At 39.6% G+C, this 22,200-nt stretch overlaps 1 pseudogene; it reads left to right on the top strand.

Moving 5' to 3' along the window:
• Window positions 1-19,660: 19,660 nt before the first annotated feature.
• Window positions 19,661-21,241, top strand: LOC124507561 (metalloendopeptidase OMA1, mitochondrial-like; annotated as a pseudogene).
• The last annotated feature ends 959 nt before the right edge of the window (window positions 21,242-22,200 follow it).

Genomic DNA, 22,200 nt, shown 5'->3' with positions numbered 1-22,200 from the left:
ATAATAGCAACAACAATACTAATGTGATTTGTGAACCTTAAAATTGTCGGTACTCCTGGATTGCTCAGTCAGTTGAGTGTCCAACATTGGCTCAGGCCATGATCTCACGGTTCATGGGTTTGAGCCTCGCATCGGGCTCTCTGCTGTCAGCACAGAGCCCACTTCAGATCATTTATCCCTCCCTTTCTCTGCCCCTCCCCTGCTCAAGCTCGCTCATGCTCTCTCTTTCAAAAATAAACGTTAAAATAAATCAATTAAACTGTCAGTTATTTTACCAGCAAAAAGTTTATTCAGTAATAGCAGAGAATTGCAGTTTAGGATAAGCAAGCTATGGCAAAACCATCGGGAAATCCAAGAACGAAGGAGAGCAACACTCTTGCAGAGGAAAGAGAGAGTTTGGGAGTGACTGTTATAAACAAAAAGGGCATGGAAGCAAATGAGAGTTTGAAGTGTAGTGGCTTTTCTTTAGCTGAGTTGTGACAGTTCCTCTTCAGCTGCACTGCTGCCGGGGGTGAAAACCTTTCTTCCTCCATCTGGGGGGAGTAAAGTAGTGTCAATTTACAAGGTATGTTTCCCTGTTGAGATCTGCAATTGACAAGTGGTAGGACATGAGAGTTCCCCTTTCTAGCCTCCCAACTCCATTTTAGTGAGGTTTCCCTGAATTAATTTTCACAGATAGATAGTAATTTATTTTTTCTTTTCTTTGGAATGAAGCAAACTTTGTCTCTTCCCATAGTTTACTTATTTGATCCTTAATTTTGTCCTGGAAGACACATAAAACAAACGCATTTCATTTCCATGTATCTTTGGCGAACTGCATATAGAAGGCACTCAATAAATGCCTTAGCAGTTCACCTAAAATAGTAACAATAATAGCTACTGGGGTGCCTGGGTGGCTCATTCAGTTAATGACTGACTCTTGATTTTTGCTCGGGTCGTGATCTGATGGTTTGTGGGATCAAGCCCCACATTGGGCCTTGTGCTGACAGCACAGCATGGAGCCTGCTTGGGATTTTCTCTCCCTCTCTCTCTGCCTCTCTCCCACTCACATACATGCTCTCTCTTAAAATTAATAAATAAATATTTTTAAATAATAATAGGCACTAATGATCATGTTTTGTTTTAGTCTTTTTCTTATATTACCTGATATATTCATGATCGTCTAAGTAAGATAAGTGTTATTGTATCCAGTTTTAACATTTGAGAATCCTCAAATGTTAGTTTGAAGTAGTCAAGATTGTTTTAAGAAGAGATAGAGGCAAGACTTAAATCAGGACTACCTGTCTGTTCCCTTCCCAATATGATTTTCTGCCAACCAGGTTAAACTGGATTTGTGTTTCAGGGAATAAAATGCAATATATGAGAGATTTTGCACATTACCTGCATCATTTTGTAAGCAGTAAATTGGAGCACATTTTTTTTAATTTAATGGTAAAATTTAGGTGCCAATGAAGATCAATGGGAAATATATTTATTTGGAAGAGGGTGATTTCTAGAATCCTTTAACTCATTGAAAAAGACACTGATTAATACTTCCACACATATGTCTGAAGCTGTTTGCCAGGTTTGAAATTTGGAATGGATTCAGACGATATTATTGAAATTGGTTTAAGTGAGGAGTTTGGGGTTTAGGGCTTTCATCAACAGACTGACCAGCTAAAGGCAGAACATGTTAATCCAAAATAATAGGTAACATTTTAAAGACCTACGGTTTGAGGGTGAGACTGCATATTATACAGTTTACAGTTGCTAACAGCCACACACATTAGAAAGTCACATTTGAATTCAAGGTGATAACAAACTTTCTTTGTTTAGTTCTGAGATTTCGAGCATGAGTATAACAGGCCACAAAGTTCTAGACTTGAAGAATTTTTACCCAAGGGAATATATTACTGTAAATATGATGATTAAAAACAATTTCATATATTTCATATATATACATATATACATGTACATATGTATACATGTACATGTATGTATGTATATATATAAAAGTAAAAAGTAAAGAGTGCCCCCACAGTTCTCTTCTTCCTGTAGGAGAACAAAAGACAATTATGTAGCTCTCTCTCCCTCCTCTTTGGCACAGGCAGTTGCTGATTACCTTTTCAGGATAACAATAGCAAGAATTCACAAAACAGACAGAATCTGCTGGAAGCCCTGAGTATGAGGATCATGTTGGGCATGAAACACACAAGGGAGGAATGTTCTGGCACCAGCACCACATGTGGTCACAATAACTACAGAGGGTGAAATCCAACAAAAAAAAATTATTCATTATGCAAAATAAAATTCTGTGCTGAAATGTTGCATGGCTTCCATAAACAATTGTATTATTTGAAAAATAACAGAGCTGCATGCCTCTGATTTATGCGAAATTTTGGCTTGGTGCTTTTCTCATTTTCAAGAATTTTTAGTCTTTCTTTCATATTTAATTATTTAGTAAATTGAAGAATACCAAAGAAAGATTATTTTGTCCCACTGAGAAAATTTCAATATTATACAGTATATATTAGCTTCTCTCTCTCTCTCTCTCTTTTTTTAAACAGCAAAACAGAAACAGATTTATAGTTCTCTCCAATCTACCTCCCAAATAGCCAGAATCAACCTGGCAGTATGACAACCAAAATTGCTTTTCTAGTAGAATGTATATTCTAGGGGTAGATAACTGAAATAAACAAGAAATACATAGAAGATAACTTCAAAGGGTTTTCAGCCACGAAGAAAATAAAACAGTGCAGTGTGATAGAAAGTGATTTGGGTGTATTCATTTTCTGTTTCTGCATAACAGATTACCAGAAATTTAGCAATTTAAAGCAGCGCAATTTATCAACTCACAGTTTTCCTAGGTCAGGAGTCTGGGCATGAGTTAACTGAGCCATCTGCTCAAGGTCTTCTCAGGCTGATAGTAAAATGTTAACTGGAGTTAGAGCCTCGTGTGGTGCTCAATCAGGAGATACTATTCCGAGTGCATTCATCTTGATGGCCGAATTCAGTTCCTTGCAATCGTAGGACTAAGGTCCTCATATTCTTGTTGGCTTTTGGCCGAAAGTAATGTGTTGAGGCTGCCCTCAGGTCTATGCCAGGTGACTCCCACCATAGACTCTCACCAAACAATTATTTCTTCCACAAAAACAGTAGAATATCTCTGCTTTCAAAGAGTTTGCCTGATTAGCTCAGGGCCACCCAGGATAATCGCCCTTTGGATTAATTTATAGTCAACTTATTCAGGACACAATTACATCTGTATACTTCCTTGTGCCAAATAACATAGCATAATGATAACAGTGATACCCCAACCTATTCACAGGTCTTGTGCATACTGGAAGACAGTATAGGCAATTGTGGGTCATCTTAGAATTCTGACCACTGCCACAGTGGGTAAGCCCACAACATTAACTAGCATAGTCAAGAAACACTTCTTAGGGCAGTAATATTTGAGTTGAAACTTGAATGTTGAAAAGAAGCCAGCCATATAATAATCATGGAAAAAATATTCCAGCAGAAGAAATAACTTGTATGAAGGCTTTGCTGTAGGAGATAGCTTTGTAGGTACAAGAAACAGAAGGCCCAAGTGCCAAGGGGAGAGAGATAAGATCATGAAGGACCACGCACACTTCAAACTGGAGATAATTAATAGGGCTGCATGACATGAGTCATATGAAATTTGAATTCAAATAGGAAGTATTAGGATGATTTAGGCAGTGAAGTCGCATAATCCATTTCTTTGCAAAACTTCAAAACCTTTCAGTTTGATTCTTACAATCACTTTTTATGTTTAATAATTAAGGATTCTCACATGAAGGACAGTAACTACAGGAAACATGACTCATCACTCAGGAAAAAGAGTTTTTTACCATCGTTGGCTTGTCGCCGTATGCTGCTCTGATTTCCCTCCAGGAAAATAAAGACCAAAAAAAAAAAAGTGAGCATAGATTTAAATTTTAATTTCAAATCAAACCATTTGCATAGTACATTTTTTTTTTCAAGTTGCAAATGATTTTTCTGAGGCGGTTGAACTTTCTAAAGAAGGGAAGAAAGAATAAATATATTGAATCATTAGAGTACAGTATTATTATTTGTCTGCCAACTGGTTCCAGTCACTCACACTAATGGTATATCTGATTGAAAAAAAAAAAAAGTTTTGAAAGTAAAGTAGGTATTTCATCTCCATGTGGACCAATAAAACATCTAGTGTGGCTACTGACTTTTCAGAGTAAGTAAAGTATAGAGACCTGGAACCACAAACTAGATCTGGTTTATGACTTCCACCTCTTGAGAAATGGAATAAAAGGGACATAATTTACCTTAACACCATGAAAAAAAATTTAAAAACTGGTCAAAATTTGTGAAAGTGTAGTTCTCCGTATTTTGGACATCACACAATGAAGGACAATGACAACCAACACATGGGAAACAAATGTGATGAATCTTACGATCGTCTCAAATTATTACCTGGAGTGAGTTTCCAGACTGTAGGGCAGGAAGAGGGGGCCCAGGCAGAGCCTTGCTGTCTCCCTGAGTTGAGGAAATGAAGCAGGAAGTCCAAGAAGGATGAGATAGCAAGAGTCCACAGGGCAGAATACCAGAGAGGAGAAAGCTTAACAGAGAGAAAATCTTAGAGATTGGGGAAGAGCCTCCTTTGAGTACACAGCTGGATACTGATTAGCACGAGCACACGAGAAAAGTACCCAAAGTGGAGGGAAAAAAATACTAAAAGAATTGGGAGGAACCATACTGAGAGGTCACATGGTACCATTCATTAATAGTGCATGTTCCAACTAGTCAGAGCAGAAAATCTCGTAATAAACTGGACATTGGGTAGTATACTCAGAATAATTAGGCTTCAATAGTGGGTAGGGGCGCCTGGGTGGCGCAGTCGGTTAAGCGTCCGACTTCAGCCAGGTCACGATCTCGCGGTCCGTGAGTTTGAGCCCCGCGTCGGGCTCTGGGCTGATGGCTCGGAGCCTGGAGCCTGTTTCCGATTCTGTGTCTCCCTCTCTCTCTGCCCCTCCCCCGTTCATGCTCTGTCTCTCTCTGTCCCAAAAAAAATAAATAAAAACGTTGAAAAAAAAATTAAAAAAAAAAATAGTGGGGAAAATTAATCCTGTATTAAAGACTGCCTATTCTGGCCAAACAAGCTTTAAAAAGGAAAAGTCAAAGAAACAAATTCTTTTTTTTTTTAAATGTCTGTTTATTTATTATTTCTGAGAGAGAGAGTGATAAAGAGTGAGTTGGGGAGGGGCAGAGAGAGAGGGAGACAGAATTCCAAGCAGGCTTCACAAGCTGTCAGCACAGAGCCCCAGGCAGGGCTTGAACCCATGAACTGTGAGATCATGACCTGAGCTGAAACCAAGAGACGACGCTTAACCAACTGAGCCACCCAGGCACCCCCAAATTATTTTCGTATAACCTAACCACATCTCAGTATAAAGCTCCAGAATATTTTTAGAAAGGCAAAATCCAATACTCAAAAACAAATTCACAATTGTGGCATCCAATAAAAAATTAAAAGTTTACAAAAGCAGCAGGAAAATACAATTAATACTGAGGGAAAAAAGTCAATCAATTGAAACTGATACAAAATGAACACAGAATAAGACTGGTAGACAAGGACATTAAATAAGACATTATAATGGTAGTCTGTATGTTTAAGAATTCAGAATAAATATTTAAAATATAATAGACATAGAATACCAAAAAAGTACCCAAATTGAACTTTTATAGATGAAAAGTACAATGTCTGAAATGAAGAACACCCTGGATGGGATTAATGGCATATTAGACACTGCAGGAAAAGAGATTAGTGATCTTGGAGGTACAAGAGGAAAAACTATATAAAATGAAATTCATCGAAAAGAAATGACTAGAAAAATTGAGAGGATCAATGAACTGTGGAACTTCAAGAGGCCTAGTAATAGGAGGAATAGGAGTCCTCAAATGAAAGGAAATAGGAGAGAGAAATAATTTTTTAAGTTTATTTATTTACTTTGAGAGAGAGCGAGAACATTAGTTGGGGAGGGGCAGAGAGAGAGAATCCCAAGCAGGCTCCCTGCTGTCTGCACAGAGCTTCGTGCAGGGCTCAAACTCAAAAACTATGAGATCATGACCTGAGCCCAAATCAAGAGTTGGACACTTTACCGACTAAGCCACACTGGTGGCCTGAGAAATAATTTTTGAAGAAATAATGGCTGAAAATATTCCAAATTTGTTGAAAATAATTAGTCTATATATTGAAGAATTTCAATGAACACAAATGCCACAAGCATGAAGAAAATGGTAACGTGGTCAATTACAATCAAATTGCTTAAAATCAGTGATAAAAAGAAGTCTTAATGTAGCCAAAGAAAAAAAGAAACATTATATACAAAGGAACAAAAAAATAAATAAAAACATTAAAAAAAAGATGGAAAACATTATGTTAACACTAATCAAAGGAAGCAGAGCAGCTTAATTAACTTCAAACAAAAAAGATTTCAAAACAAAGAACCTGCTAAGGATATGGTTGGGGGAGGATTTCATAATGATAAATGGAACAATTCATCAGGAGGACATAAGAATCCTAAAACTTATGCCCCCAAACAACAGAAATTCCACATATTGAAGGAAAAATTAGCAGATCTTCAAAGAAGACATAGACAAATCCACGATTGGAGTCAGAGATTTCAAGATTACTTCCTTATTAATTGATAGAAAATGTACACAAAAAATCAGTACAATACATAACACTGGAGCAGTACTATCAACCAACTTAATTGGCATTTACAGACCATGCTACTTAATGACAGTAGGATAAAATTTCTTTTTATGTGCACACGGAACATTTGCCAAGATAGACTATATTCTGGGCCCCTCTTCCCAAAAACTGGAAAGAGATTCAAGTAAAAAATTATTCTATTTCGTCACAATAAAACCAAATTAGAAATCAATAACAAACATATGTGAAAAATCTCTACACGGGAAATTAAATAATATACTTCAAATAATAACCTATGGGCCAAAAAAAGATGAAAAAATATATATTTTTTTTAATTCAGTATTTTGAACTCAATGAAAACAAATGTCAAAGTGTGCAGGACATTGCAAAAGCAGAATTAGAGATTAATTTCTAGCCTTAAATATCTATTATTAAGAAAAAATGTTCTCAAATCAGTGACCTCAGCTTCCATCTTAAGAATTAGAATGAAGTCGGGGTGGGGGCGCCTGGGTGGCGCGGTCGGTTAAGCGTCCGACTTCAGCCAGGTCACGATCTCGCGGTCCGTGAGTTCGAGCCCCGCGTCAGGCTCTGGGCTGATGGCTCAGAGCCTGGAGCCTGTTTCCGATTCTGTGTCTCCCTCTCTCTCTGCCCCTCCCCCGTTCATGCTCTGTCTCTCTCTGTCCCAAAAATAAATAAACGTTGAAAAAAAAAATTAAAAAAAAAAAAAAAAAAAAAAAAAAAAAAAAAAAGAATGAAGTCGGGGTGCCTGGGTGGCTCATTTGGTTGGGCATCCGACTTCAGCTCAGGTCATGATCTCACAGTCTGAGAGTTCAAGCCCCACGTCGGACTCTGTGCTGACAGCTCAGAGCCTGGAGCCTGTTTCAGATTCTGTGTCTCCCTCTCTGTCTGCCCCTACCCTGCTCATGCTCTGTCTCTCTCTGTCTCAAAAATAAATAAAAACATTTAAAAAAATTTTTTTAAAGAATTAGAATGAAGAGTAAATAAAATCTAAAGTTAGCAATAAAGGAAATAATAAAGACTACAGTGGAAATCAATGAAATAGAAAAAAAATAGCAAATGTTAGAAAAAAAATCCAAAACCAAATAAAAAATAAAAAATGGGTTATTTAAGGATATCAATAAATGTGATAAATCTCTAGCTAGATAGATTACATATAAGGGAGAAGACCCATATTACCAATATTACAATGACAGATGGAACATCAATATGGATGTTATATATATAAAAAAATTTGATGGAATATTATGTACAACTTTATGCCAATAAATTCAACTACTTAGATGAAATGAAAAAATTATTTGAAAAACAATAAATACAAATACAATCAGGAAAGAAGACATAGTTAAGTTGTATAGCCTATTTTTATTAAAGAAGTTGAGTTGTAGTGAGAAATTTTCCCACAGAACTCCAGGTTAACCTGTTTTAATAGTGAATTACACCGAGTATTTAAGAAAGAAATAACACAATTTTGCAAAAATTCTTCCACAAATTTGAAGAAAGATCTCATCCCAAATCAGTCTGTGAGGCCAGCATTCTTCTGATATCAAAACCAGATGAAGAAATAAGAAGAAAAATAAGCTAGAGCCTTATATCTTCCATAAATATAAATCCAAAAATTGTAATATGATTTTGCCTAACTCAAATTGTATATAAAAAGGATAATACATCACGATCAAAATAATTTTATCTCAATAATGCAAGATTGGCTTACTATCTTACAATTTAAACTTCATCACTTTAATTAACCATAGTAACAAGCTAAAAAAAAAAAAAAAGATCATCTCAAAAATGTAGAAAAATATTTGTCAAAATCCAACATCCATTCCCGAGTAAAAAGACTCATCGGGGCACCTGGGTGACTGTCAGTTAAGCATCTGACCAGCTCAGGTCATGATCTCATGGTTTGTGGCTTTGAGCCCTATGTGGGGCTCTGTGCTGACAGTTCAGAGCCCAGAGCCTTCTTTGGATTCTGTGTCTCCCTCTCTCTCTACCCCACCCCTGCTCACACTCTGTCTCTCTCTCTCAAAAATAGACATTAAAAAAAATTTTTTAGGGGTGCCTGGGTGGCTCAGTCGGTTAAGCGTCCAACTTCGGCTCAGGTCATGATCTCACAGTTTGTGAGTTCGAGCCCCGCGTCGGGCTCTGTGCTGACAGCTCAGAGCCTGGAGCCTGCTTCACATTCTGTGTCTCCCTCTCTCTCTGCCCCTTCCCTGCTTATGCTGTGTCTCTCTCATTTTTTAAAAAAAAAAAAAAAATTTTTTAAGCCTCATTAACCTACAAGTAGGAGACACATTCCTTAATCTAAAAAAGGGCATTTATGAAAATCCTGCAGTTCACACCATATTTTAGTGGTGAAAAACCCAAATACTTTCCCCTGAAAGTCAGGACCAAGGCAAGGGTGCTCAGTCTTATCACTTTTATTTGATATTGTATTAGAGGGTTTAGCCAGTGTAATAGGTCAAGAAAAAGAAAATGACTTGGTTGTATATATATGCAGAGTAAAAAAGGCTTGAATCTTTTTCTTCCCTGAAAATCAGGAAATGTATGTGTATGAACTTTGGTCCCCTTTAGAATAAGAGAGATCTTGGCCTCACCCCTAATTGTTTTTTTTTTTCCTTAAAGTAGCCGAGGTAAAGGTAGAGGAGGAGAAAGGTAGAGGAGGTACAGTGGGTGAGAGTGGCACCCTCACAGTAGGCAAAGCATGGTTACTTTGTGGTTTCCGGCAGCATGGCAACCATACACGATTTAGTATTCAAAGGTACTTTCTCTTTCTCTCCTGTTTAAAAAGCAGAAAACTATCAAGAAAAACAGAGTCAGAAAGAACAAATGCCTTTAGGGAGAAAAACAGAATTTATGAAGTAGACTATACTACAGGTATTAGTGTATGGACAATACTCCTATTATTTTCAATCTTATTTAATCATATCTATCCTATGATGCAGGCATTATTATCCCCACATTTCATTTCCAAACCTTAATGTCACAGAGATCATAAAATGGCATAGCTAGAATTGGAACCCGGGTTTTTACTGCAGTTCCCTTGCCTGTTCTCATACACAAACAAACATCTTGCTATCCATGTCAGTGTTCTCGGTCAGCTCTCTCTAGCCAGCTTTAAATATGTGTAATTACTGCCTCTAATGTAGCTATTTGAAAGTAGTTTTGAAGTTCAATGAATTAGATAATACATATTAAGTCATATATGTGTGGGTTTTCCAATATCCTTCTCAAATGTTTAGCCTGAAATAGAATCCTTGAAGAATAGTATTTTTATATCCCATTGCTATTATAGTACAATAATTTCTATAAATATCCTTGGTCTGTGTTGTGCCTTTAATAGCTTAGGAATATGATACAGAGGATATAAATTATACATTGGACATAGTAACATTATAGAACACCCCAGGTAACCTGCTGGGTCAAACACAAGATTAAGTGTCAAGAAGCTTGAGTGAAATATCTCTTGATATCTGATGCTTATTCTCTCCTCTATTTCTTTTCTTCTTTTCTTTTCTTTCTTTCTTTCTCTCTCTCTCTCTCTCTCTCTCTCTCTCTCACCATTTAAGCCTTCTCTTCAGACAACTTCTTTACCATCTTGGCTGCTTCCATAGTTCCATCCCTTAGCATATCCACCGGTACCAGCACTATGAGTTCAGCCTCGTTTCACCATGAGAAATCTTTCATTTCAATTACTCCAGAACATTTGCATTTCCATCTTGAGCCTGTCTTTCGAACAGTCCTTATTAATTGGAATAAAGATGAAGGCAACAAACATTATACCAGGCATTTAGGAAGATGCTAAATAAACTAAATAAATATGAGTTTTGCCTGTTTCTATTGCCTTGAAAAGTTTATTTCACAGTCTCTTCTGTCACTGCATTATGAACTAAAGGAGAAAAGAGAAAACTAGTTGCATTTAGCACCTCCTTTCCTTTTGCTTCAGATTTCCCATGGATAGGAGGAGACACTGATTTTTTTTTTTAGCTTATTTATTTATTTGGAGAGAGAGAGCATGGGTAGGGGAGGGGCAGAGAGAGGGGGAGAGTGAGACTCCCAAGCGGGCTCCACACTGTCAGTGCGGAGCCCAATGCGCGCCTCAAACTCACAAACGGTGAGATAATGACCTGAGCCAAAATCAAGAGTCGGACGCTTAACTGACTGAGCCACCCAGGTGCCCCAAGACACTGATGTTTTTGAACAAGATAGAGATAATTTTATAGACTAGGATCGGTAGTCCAGCTAACAGACTTAAAAGACGTGAATGAATTTATTAAGAGTATGCTGAGTACAGAAGCCCTGTATATACTTTATCTCTCATAGTACTTAACTATTCCCTTTGTTTCTATTATCTGAATTTAACAAATAAAGGAAAAGAGAACCAGAGACTCAGAGAAAAATCACCCAAGTGAGCACGTGGCAATGTCGAAATTCGGAATTACAAGTCTGACTCCTCAAACTCTTATTAGAAACATGACCTTTGGCATGCTGCTTTAAGCTTCAGATTTCTCAGCCGAAAAGAAAGGTGGGTGGTGGTCACTCAGTCCCTTCTCCAGTATTTACGGGGCTGTTATATGGTGAACACGTGCCCTGGATAAAATAGTTAAGCCAAACATAAAAATGACCTGTAGCCTAATAGGATTATTAAGGCATGGTGGGATGACAAAAGACGAGGGATGGTCGGGGAAGGAAGACTTCCCTGAAAAACTTGATATGAGCTCACAACTGAAGGATAAGAGGAAGTTAACTAAATGGGCCCTGAGAAGATGGGCAGGATTCCCTTGGAAAGTTCTGACAGAGAAAATAGTGGGAGCAGATGCTGAAGGCGGGAGGGGAAGGGCTTTTTCAAGGGCCCGAGTGTTGTCAGTGGAGTTGGATGGAGCATAGGGATGCAGATTTCCATAACCAACTCCTCCTAACCAGTGTGGTTGTTCTGTGGTTTGAAGTCAAAGACTGACAAGGCCAGCCAGCGGGAAGTGCTTTGTAAATTAGGAATCACGATGTTAATGTGAAGATTGTGGGAGTTTTGCTGGTTTCCTATTTTAAAAGTCTATAACATTTCCCCAAAACCATTCTTAAAGTCTTAGCGAAGAGTGCAATCTTCTCATGGCATGAAATTGGGGTTTACAGAAGAGCTTCTGTTTCATCATTGACAGAGCTGGAGACAATTCTCAACAGAAGTTAGCCTGACTCCTGGGGTGAAAATGTGCTTCAGAGCATTAAATACACAGTCCCCTGGCTGTTTCTAAAGAAGCCACCCTCAGACTGACATATGCATTCATAGTTTGATTAATCATAAGTGTGTGCTTCTTGGCTGAAGAGGGGAAGAACCTGAGAAACCCCGGCTGTCTCCCAGGACAGAGAATAGAGGAGGATTTTCCACAGTGGAAAGCAGGAGAGGGAAACCTGTCAGCTGGTGACTGATGGGTGGGAGTTGGGTGACCCCGTGGCAAAACATTACAAATTCTCATGTGGGAGTCCTGCCTACCTGTCTTCTGGGTTTGCTTCCTAAGGAGGACCAGACCACACCCTGTCTACATGGCAGGGGACGGGGGATGGGGACCCATCTCCTTCCAGATCAAAAACCGTCTTCTTTCACTCAGGACACCTGAGAACAATTGCCTGATAGATACAGGTACCGCAGAGGTGTGGCAAAGCTCTTAAGACCCCAGACTTGAGGGCATGGGTGGTGTATAAGTCCACTGTCCCATACCACTTGAAATGTTGAATGTTGCTTAGAAAGATCGTTATCTCTTCATTAACTCAGCTCTCAAAGGCAGCGCTGAGCCAGGAGACATGTACCAGTGAGGGCTGTCACTCCCGCTCTGCCACTCTAGTTCAGTTGTCACCAGGCAAGCAATTTATCAAACCCCCAGAACCTCAGGATCCAGACCTGTGAGATGTTCAGCTAGAAAATTCCCTTCTAACTATAAATATAAATTCCTTATTTAGATTGCTCAACTTTCAGTTTAAATGAAAATGAAACAAGGTACATAAATGATACTAATGTAATAAGGAAGGTTACCCTTTTGTAATGAAAACAAAACAAAACAAAACAAAAAAACAGATGAACAAAACACAAGTACTTCCTAGCAGAGACAGCCTGGCTTCTGAAGATGAGGGTGAGGGAAACAAAAACAAAGTCACAAAGTGAGGTTCTAGAACTCTGCCGCTGATAAACCATGTGCTCTTTCAATCTCTGGTTTTTGGCCTGGGATTGAGTATCCTCAGGTGGGAAGGAATATCGTACCATAAGGACAATATAAGGACAGTAGTCCAGACATGTGTCTGTAGCATTTAACATTCTGTAATTATCATCTGTCATCTCAGTCCTTCACACACCATCTTTGTAATAAGGATGGACACGACCCATTAGCATTTCTCCCAGGTCACAGTGTCCCGTAGTCCTGATGTGGCACAAACATAATCCGGGGTCCAGTGCTGTGGCTCTCCGGTAAAAAGAGCCATATAGATGTAGAAGTCCTACTACCACAGGGCAAGAAGCTGTTTGACTTGCCCATAAGAAGTGAAGGTGAGGACATCAGGGAGGAACACAGTTAAGTCCAAGGGGGCACTGTAGTGAGGCTGACTCCTGGTGACGGTGGGTCCCTGTACAGCACCATAGCCCTCTGCCCCTCCTCCCCGACCAGACCTGCTTGGCACCCTACCTACCTGCATTCTATCTCCCTCCCCGGGTTCCCAACCCACCTTATCTATTTTAGCCTCTCTGCATTTTTCTCCTTACCACCTTATATTACTGCTACTTCCAAGCCCCTTGTTAGAAGGAAGTGGTCAGAGAAAGGGGACCGCAGTCACTGTGAGCAACATAGACAGAACCAGTGCTTAGTTCGTGGGCCACTAACCCTACTCAGTGCACAGATTTCCATTGAGCAGTGCTTGAGGGACATAAAAGGCTTTTATAAGGTCACTGCTAGAATTAAGTTGCTGGAATTAGGGGTCATGCAATGTAATTTTTAAGGTTTCTTATATCACAAGGCCGTTGACAAGACTTGATAATAATAGAGGGGTGCAGGAATTATAGACCTGTACCTATGAAGCTGGCAATTTCTTGTGTGTGCTATTTATAGACGACCTCCCTTCCTTCCTTCCTTCCTTCCTTCCTTCCTTCCTTCCTTCCTTCCAACAGCCCCATGTAGATCATATTCAATGTGTCAAATAAGGTTCTGGAGGTCTTAAGATGAAAGACATAGGCTTTGTTTTAGTGGAGTACAGACAAGCTAAGTATGCCTCACACGTGCCATTACTTCTTCTTTTCATGCTTCCAGCAGACCTCACAAGTCACTACCGCACACTTACCCTCAGAAGCCATCTCAGCAATAGTTTTTAGCATTGGCTTAAGTGGTAAACGCTTTTGTATAGTGTCACTGCAAAAACATTCATGACTGTATCACTGTGCTTCCACACTACATGTGAAGTCTACTTAATGCCCAGTTTCTGCTACACGAATGTACATACCAAGAAAGGATCAGTTTCCCTAGAGTCTTAGGCTCAGCATTCCTGGTGGCTTCCTGCCTCAAGTGCCCAGTTCCTGACATTCCCAGCACTCTTCAAATTGGGAAGTGTGCAGATGGTTTCAGAGGTGTTGCAAGGATATTAAAGACAAGCTTTTTACTCCTTGTAGAAGGATTGCGATCCCTTTTCACTCCAACATGTCTCCGGTGAGAACTTACGGAGTGCTTACTCTGTGCCTCTGCTCTGCTAGATTGAAGACTTCAGAGCAATGAGAAACCATTTTTTGATCACAGTTTAGTGGAGGAGGCAGGTATGAAAATAAATTCCAATCACAGGAAAGCAAGGATAGAGGGATATACAGAGCTCTGGGAGCATGCAGGGGAGAATAGGATTCATTCTGTCAGGGAGCATCATAAAATGTGTCAAAGGGAGGGACACATGCACTGGAATTTGAAGGGCGAGTGGAGTGCAATAGGCTGAGAAGATGAAAATGAGCTTTCTGAGGAAAGAAAGAACAAAGGAGGCGAATACACAGTGTTGGAAAAGCATCGTGCACAACAAGGCAGATAAGAAACTTTGGGTCGAGATTATGAACAGACTTGACTACCAGGTTCGTGGTACTATAAACATAAGAGCAAATATTACTGCTGGCTTGTTTATTCACATTATTTCTAATTTGTGTATGTTCTAGGCTGACTAAATATCCACAAGCCAAGGAACGGTTGGTTTTTGCCACTAATTGAACCAGTTCAGCAACATCAGACACCTTTTGTGACATTCCAGAAGGAAAAAGAAAGGAAGGGAAGGAGGGAGGAAGGAAGGAAGGAAGGGAGGCATGGAGGAAAGGAAAGGAAAGGAGGAGGGAAGGAAAAAGGAAGGAAGGAAAGGAAGGAAGGAAGGAAGGAAGGAAGGAAGGAAGGAAGGAAGGAAGGAGGATGGGAGGGAGGAGGAAAGGAAAGGGAGGAAGGAAGGGAGGGAGGGAGGGAGGAAAAAAGGGAAGAAGGAAGGGAGAGAAAATGAGAGGGAGAGAGATACAGATAAATCATAATTGAAAGGAAAGAAAGAAGAGGAGAAAGTAAAGGGGGAAATAAAAAGTAAGAAATCATTTGGGTCCACTGCCAACAAGAGTTAGGAAAGCTGATTTCTTAAGATAAACTGAAGTAAAACAAAATATGCTCCATATGTTGAAACTGTATACTTAGTTTGAGATAAACAAAAACATGTTTGGAGAATAGCTGCCATAATTAAAAAGAAATTAAAAGAAAGAAAGGAAAACCATCTGGGGATAGATACATATTTAAACACACACACGTGCATGCGCGCGCGCGCGCGCACACACACACACACACACACACACACACACACACACAGTGATTTCAAAACTTGAAGTTGTTTCTTTTTTATTCATTTAAGTCAACTCTTGTTGCAAAAGGGCATTGCAACAGCTTTGCCCAAAGCACCTCGTGTTCCACGCTGGGGCTGTGCAGGACTCCTCGGCATTGTTCAGATGCCAAAAGGTCTTTCCAAATCTTGTCCTTTGCTTCTGTTTCTCCTCTGCTGTGGACGCCTACCCTCCCTTTTCCCTCCGGACCCGTCCAACTTACCCCTGAGCATCCAGCTAAAATGTCACCTACTCCCACAGGTGTGCCACACACACAGCTGACTGGAAAATGACTTGTTCACCTGTGAACTTTATGCGGCTGTATCAGTTTCCTGTGGCTGTTATAACGAAGTTCCACAAGCCGGGTGGCTTAAAGCAATAGTTTATTGTTTCACAGTTCTGGAAGCTAAAAGTCTGAAATCAGGGAATGGAAATCAGGTTGAGTCCTTAGGTTTCTGAGGGAGAATCTGTTCCATTTTCCCAGCTCCTAATAATGGCTGGCAATCTTTGGTGTTCTTTGGACTGTGGATGTGCCACTCCAGTCTCTCCTCCATGTCACATGGTGCTCTCCCTCCCTGTGTCTCTGTGTCTTCACGTGGCCATCTTCTCATAAGGGCACATCATATGAGATTAGAGCCCCACCCTATTCCAGCGTGACTCCACGTTAATTTAACGAGTCACATCAGCAACGATCTCATTTCCAAACAAACGCACTTTCTGGAGCCCTGGGGACTGGGACTTCAACATATCTTTTCAGGGACACAATTCAACCCATAACAACATGCCTCCTTCATTGAAGGAGTCCGCTGCGTGCGTGTCCGTGTCTCCCATCCCCAGAGAAGTCGATGAGAAACTCCATTTCAAAGACTACATATACTTTTAACCTTGTATTTCCAAGACTGAGCATAATAAATGTAGTAAATTCATAATTAACGTCTTCACACTGAATTAAATGTGGAAAGTTATGGACAGAGGGTTTCTGATGAAAGCTAAAAGGAGGTTAGGAGGCAGTTAAGTCTATACTTAAGGAGAAACACGGAGCACGGTGACCCTCTTGTCGTTACAGTTCCCAGACAGGGATTTCTTTCCCTACAGTGGGCGAGGTGGTAGAAAAGACCCCTTGCCTGGAACCATCTAATGTGATGAGCATCTGAGAACAAAAGACCCATATTTGAGTGTCATTCTGTCTAGATAGCTGCACAGTATCAATACTGTCACTACTCCTCTGTTTGCCTCAGTTTGTCTTCAAAAGATGAGAGTCATACTAGAAGGGGAGTAATTTTAAAATTTAAAGAAGGATAAGAACTCTTTTTTCACCTGAAATCTTGCCCAAAGCCCGAATTTAAATAGCAGATCTATGTGAATCTGTCAAAGATCTGTGAAGACAGTAAGCCCGCGTTGCCACTGGCCCAGACTTCCGCAAGGATTCTCCACAGGATGTTCTGAAGAATTCTGGAAACATAGATTTAAAAGCGCTTTACAAACGAAAGTGTAGGTTTGGGATGCAGTCATAGACATAGAAGGTTGTTGACTCATAGAAGGAGGAGGAAGAGGAAGAAGAGAAGGACGGGGGAGGGGGGAGGGGCAAGGAAGGAGAGGGAAGAAGGGATGAAAAACTTACTAGAAAATAAAAGATGCTAGGGAGGAGATGGCAAGGAGGGATCCGGACCTTAGACAGATCTTTCGGTGGCCGTAGAAAGGTATTTCAAAGTGGTATCCCAATTCTGTCTTTGCCATCATGTAGTCAGTTGTGCATTTGGCTGGCCATTTTTCCATATCATAACTATATGATCACAAAAGTAACAGTCTGACGGAGAGACAGAGAATGTGGAAGACTCTGTAAAACTTTCAACTAATACAGCCCAAGGGTTTGTCTTATGCAAGTTAGTAATATCTAAAAAACAACTTTATCATAATTAGTTTTGTGTATTTTGCTCCCGTAGTCATGAGTTGGTTGTATTTCCCAGGGCACACAATTTGTTGTATGCTTCTGTTCCTCAGCGAATGTTGATCCTTCATTCTGACATGCCCATGTCTACCCTCACCCCCTATCCTTCCTTCCAAATGTAACTTAAACTTAGCATTCTCCAGGAAACCTCTGAACACCCAAGTCCAATGAACCTCACTCTCCTCCATGTACCTCTATGCATTCTCTGTATCTTGCATGAGTTGTACTGTCGTGCTGAATTATAAACTATTTATCCAACCGCTACTTGTTTTCAAATGACGAGTTCTTTTGGAGCAGTTTTATATCTGTACTCCCCGGTACATGTTCACTGTGCCTGGAACGTGAGAGGTATTATACATGTTTGCCGAATTAACTAATATATAGGTGAGTCTATTTCAAACTGCTTTGAAGTTTTCAGGTGATCTTGCAAAAGCATTAAGGTGAAAATAGGCATAATTTGAATGTCAGTATTCTATTTAATTTGTGTAAGAGAAATGAAATACTGCAGTCAGATCTCTGGTGGTGGCTTTATATTCTTGATTTAACACAGTCATGATGAGGAACACAGAAAATGGACATGGTTGTTGTTTTTTTTTTTTCAAACATCTTGGCAATTAGCCCAAGAGCCAAATGTTTTATTTTAATGGTATGTTTCTTCTCTCATACCACAACTAGTAAACATTTCAGATCACACATACACACAATGTTTGTTTGTATTTACTATAATTCCCTATGCAACTCCAGATGCTTGGACCATTTAGGCATCTAATACATGTTTGATGAATTAAGGAATAAATGAAGGAACACTTGAATAAAATGAGTTAAGATTCTGACATCCATTAGCAAGCTGTTACCAGTTTTCATCTGCCTGGTTTGAATGTAGGCCATCCATTTGGAGAGAGAGAATGGAAAAATGTGGCACAAACCACCAATCTGCTCAATGGTTTTGAATCAATGCTTAAAATATAATCACTTGTAAAACGTTTAGTATACCGGGAGGTAGAATATTGGGTTCTGACTCCAGGTCTGTCCCAGCATTGCCATTTGAGATTAACTTTTTGGCTAAGATTGAGTTTGATCCCTCCTACATTAATGTATTCTGACTTCACGATACACAGTCTGGAGTTTCTCTAGGTCCAATATGATTTTGATGTGATTATACATGAGGCTGGATGTACAATATGTGTACATCCCAGACAGGCTTTTGCTTTGTTATCTTTGATAGGCAAGCATCATCTCAAAGTCTTAAAGAAATAAATGATTGTCTCTTCAATTTTCAGGGAAGTTTGCTGGGCGTAGGGAAATCATCCTCGGTGCTTCAAGCAGTGCCCCTCTGCTCCATACTTCTGTCCCACTCTGTATTCAAAAATCTGCAGTTAAGTGGAGAGCTCATTCTTAGAAGAAAGCTTCATTCAGCATTATTTGAAAGTGGAGCATGCCTCTTGGGGTAGGAGTGGTAAAAGATCTCACTCAGTACCTCAAGTAATGTATCAAATGTTTCTTACAACCATATTCCATACTCCCCAGAGAATTCTGGCAAATTAAGCATTCTCCACCTTCTTACACCCCCCCCCCCACACTCACTTCCTAAATTATTTCCCTGATCCGTGTCAGGGTGACATGCCATGTCTGATCACACATTTATGCAGCGGCTTATAACTCACAGCGCTTTCATCTACATTATTTTAAGAGAACCACACAAGTCTCAGAAGGGCTTGTTGGATTAATTTCTGCTTATTCTTCAGACAGGGAAATTGAGGCTCAGAATGTTCAAGAGATATGAAAGGATAGATAATGAAAGTGAACTGCATTGTGCCTTGAACTTTTTGATTTCTGGATCAAGGCTAATTGATTTCACCAGGGTGTTCTAGTGGGCATTTAAGAAACAGTTTTGCTGGCTCGTGTATTCTTTCCTTCAGCATACTTACAGAGCATCTATTATTTGCAGGTATTGTCCCTGGTGTTGATGTTCTAATAGTAACAAGTCATAATCCTTTCTCTCATTGAGTTTATAGTTGGGAAGAAAAAGGATATAGGCAATTGCAATACCTACTAACTCAGAAAAGCAAGCAAAGAAACACATTCACTAATTGGAAGGAGTCATCTAATCATCTTTAATTTGCCACGACTAGATAATCGAGCAAAGATGACCTTCATCTATGGCCTGCAGTCCGCTACTGAATTGCATTTTTTCCTGATATAATTCACTGACCAACTGGAGAAAATGTAACACAGTAGCTGTACATAACCTCACTGGACTATCATCAAATACAAATTAACCACATAGTAAATAAGTGTCAGGGCCTGGAAGCAAATCAGTGTGACAGATTCGCTTTTCTGCCTGGAAACTTTGATTTTTATAGGGCTTTCAATAACAAAAGAACAGGATGCCTCTGGAGTACCAAAAGTAAGGACATTTGGATGTTTACCCAAAAACACACAACATGGAATGACTCTTTTTCCAGGCAGCTACTGCTCAAAGAAGTTTCAGTCATTCCTGCTCATCAGTGTTGAGTCCTCTAGGGGTTCTCTCTTAAGAGACATCAGGAGTTTCTACACTTCTTTACCGTTTCAATGGCACTGATTCCTCTCCTGTTGATCATTCTTAAACCAGTGCAGAAACTACTTGGAGATCATTGTAAACATGCTGGGGCGTATGGAAATAGTGGTAAGCGCTCCCTCCTAAGGAGAAAGAACTATTTATTTAATGAAAGTGTAAGGAAGGGGGGAAAATGAAAGTTATTCTTTGGGTTGACTAGTTTTGGATTGCTATTTGTAGTGTTTTCTTTTACTCGCCTGGAAGTGAGTCCAACATAGGAAAGGGCAAGCTATTATTTTTGAGAAAAGAACATTTCAGACTTTTATCAGAACTGGAATACAAAGCATGGATGGAAGAACTTTTAAATGATATGCAAACCGAGAAAGATATCCAATGGCAGACTGTTAAAAAGAAGTGGTTTATTATGTAATTGACCATAATAAAGATACCCCAGGGTCTCTGAGATCTATTGGATTATTCAACTGGTTGATTTCTCGGATATAAATGCCTCTGTGATTCCAATTTTAGTATATGTGCTGCAAAGTGAGCATTGCCTTTGTGATTCCAAATGGACGAGTGTGTAACTTCATTGGGCTTTTGAAAAGTGTAACTGACATTCATCAACTTGCTTTTCTTCTGGGCCCTGAAATAGCCACGCAGTACTTGGGCATGCTGTAGAAAAGCCTAGTTTGGTTGATTTACTGGATTTAAGTATGATTTTTCTCACAATGATTTGGGCCATTTGTTCTTGAGATAGTTTGGCACATTGGGGACAGTAGTGACAGTGTACATTTCTTGAGTGTATGCTTGATAGACCATACAGCAGACCACCAGAGGCTGAAGCTGACAAGACTGGATTCTAGCTTGCTGCAGAGGCCTATGTGGGCATCAGAGCCATTTTAGTGTTTGGGCAGGGGATGGAATTTGCAGATAGATTTCAGGGTAGTCCCAAGTGGCCAGAATGGTTATCCACACGCTCTTCTCGTAGGTATGGAGCTGACCACTTGGATGGACTCATGTCACAGGCTCTCAAAATTAGAGAGATCTGAAATTGCCCATTAAGTTCTGGACAGGGCTCAATTACTATTTGAACTCAGCATGAACCATTTTCTTGGAAAATCACAGAAAGAAGACCTAAATATTACCATTAAGAAACAGAAAATGGATACTCTTCCCATTCAAAAATAGGAGCAAGGGTGCCTCGGTGGCTCAGTCATTTGAGCCTCTGACTTTGGCTCAGGTCGTGTTCTCATGGTTCATGAGTTCGAGCCCCCCGGTTGGCTCTGTGCTGACGGCTTGGAGCCTGGAGCCTGCTTCGGATTCTGTCTCTCTCTCTCTGCCCTTCCCCACCGCCTTTCAAAAATAAACATTAAAAATTAAAAAAAATAATAATAAGAGCAAATACTGTTAACATATTTAGTTGAGAAAATAACTGGAAATTGAATTAAAATTTTTCAGATGAAGGAAATATAAGGAGTGCAGCAATCTATCATTTTTATATTACTTTTTTTAAAAAAAAGATGTTTGAAATGAAAGCCAAAATGGATATTTGGGGGTCAAATCATGTATATTACCATTATCTAAATTCTGGTAGGTATGTCTGCTTCATGTAACATCAGTTATTTTAGTTCATTTTAAAATATCTTCAATGAGGAAAATATCACAGAATAAATTCATATTATGCATTTTTTAAAAAATCATTTTTGCATCTCTACTGTGTGCGAGTGATTTTGCTAAGTCTGTGGGGAAAAGTGAACCAGAAAGCCACCCATTCTTGCAGAAATCCTGTTTCTCAGTGGCTGTGAAAAATCAAACAGCTCGGCACTTAGCCTCCGTGGGGAGTATGCCATATGCGTGGCGCACAAATGGAATTAAAGTGAAGATGCCTTGGGGTACTGGCTTGATACTGAAGAAAACATTTATGATCAAGTCTTTTAATCAATTATCAGACCACCTCGTTGAAACCATACTACTTCCAGACACCATATTTATCATTTAATTGGAGTTCGTAACAGAACCTGTTTTTCCTTATGTCTTTTGTTTGCCAATTCTTCCTGCATTACTTTTCAATGGATGGTAGCTGTTCTCTCTCAAATGCTGTGCCCAGAAGGGGAAACATCATTCCTACATCTTTTCTTTATACATAT

This window comes from Lynx rufus, unplaced genomic scaffold, assembly GCF_022079265.1.
Source record: "Lynx rufus isolate CCGP_SWC_20201006 ecotype Redwood Valley unplaced genomic scaffold, mLynRuf1.p SCAF_12, whole genome shotgun sequence".
NCBI lineage: Eukaryota > Metazoa > Chordata > Mammalia > Carnivora > Felidae > Lynx > Lynx rufus.
The sequence above is the reverse complement of the archived record's forward strand: the minus strand, read 5'-3'. Positions and strand labels throughout refer to the sequence as shown.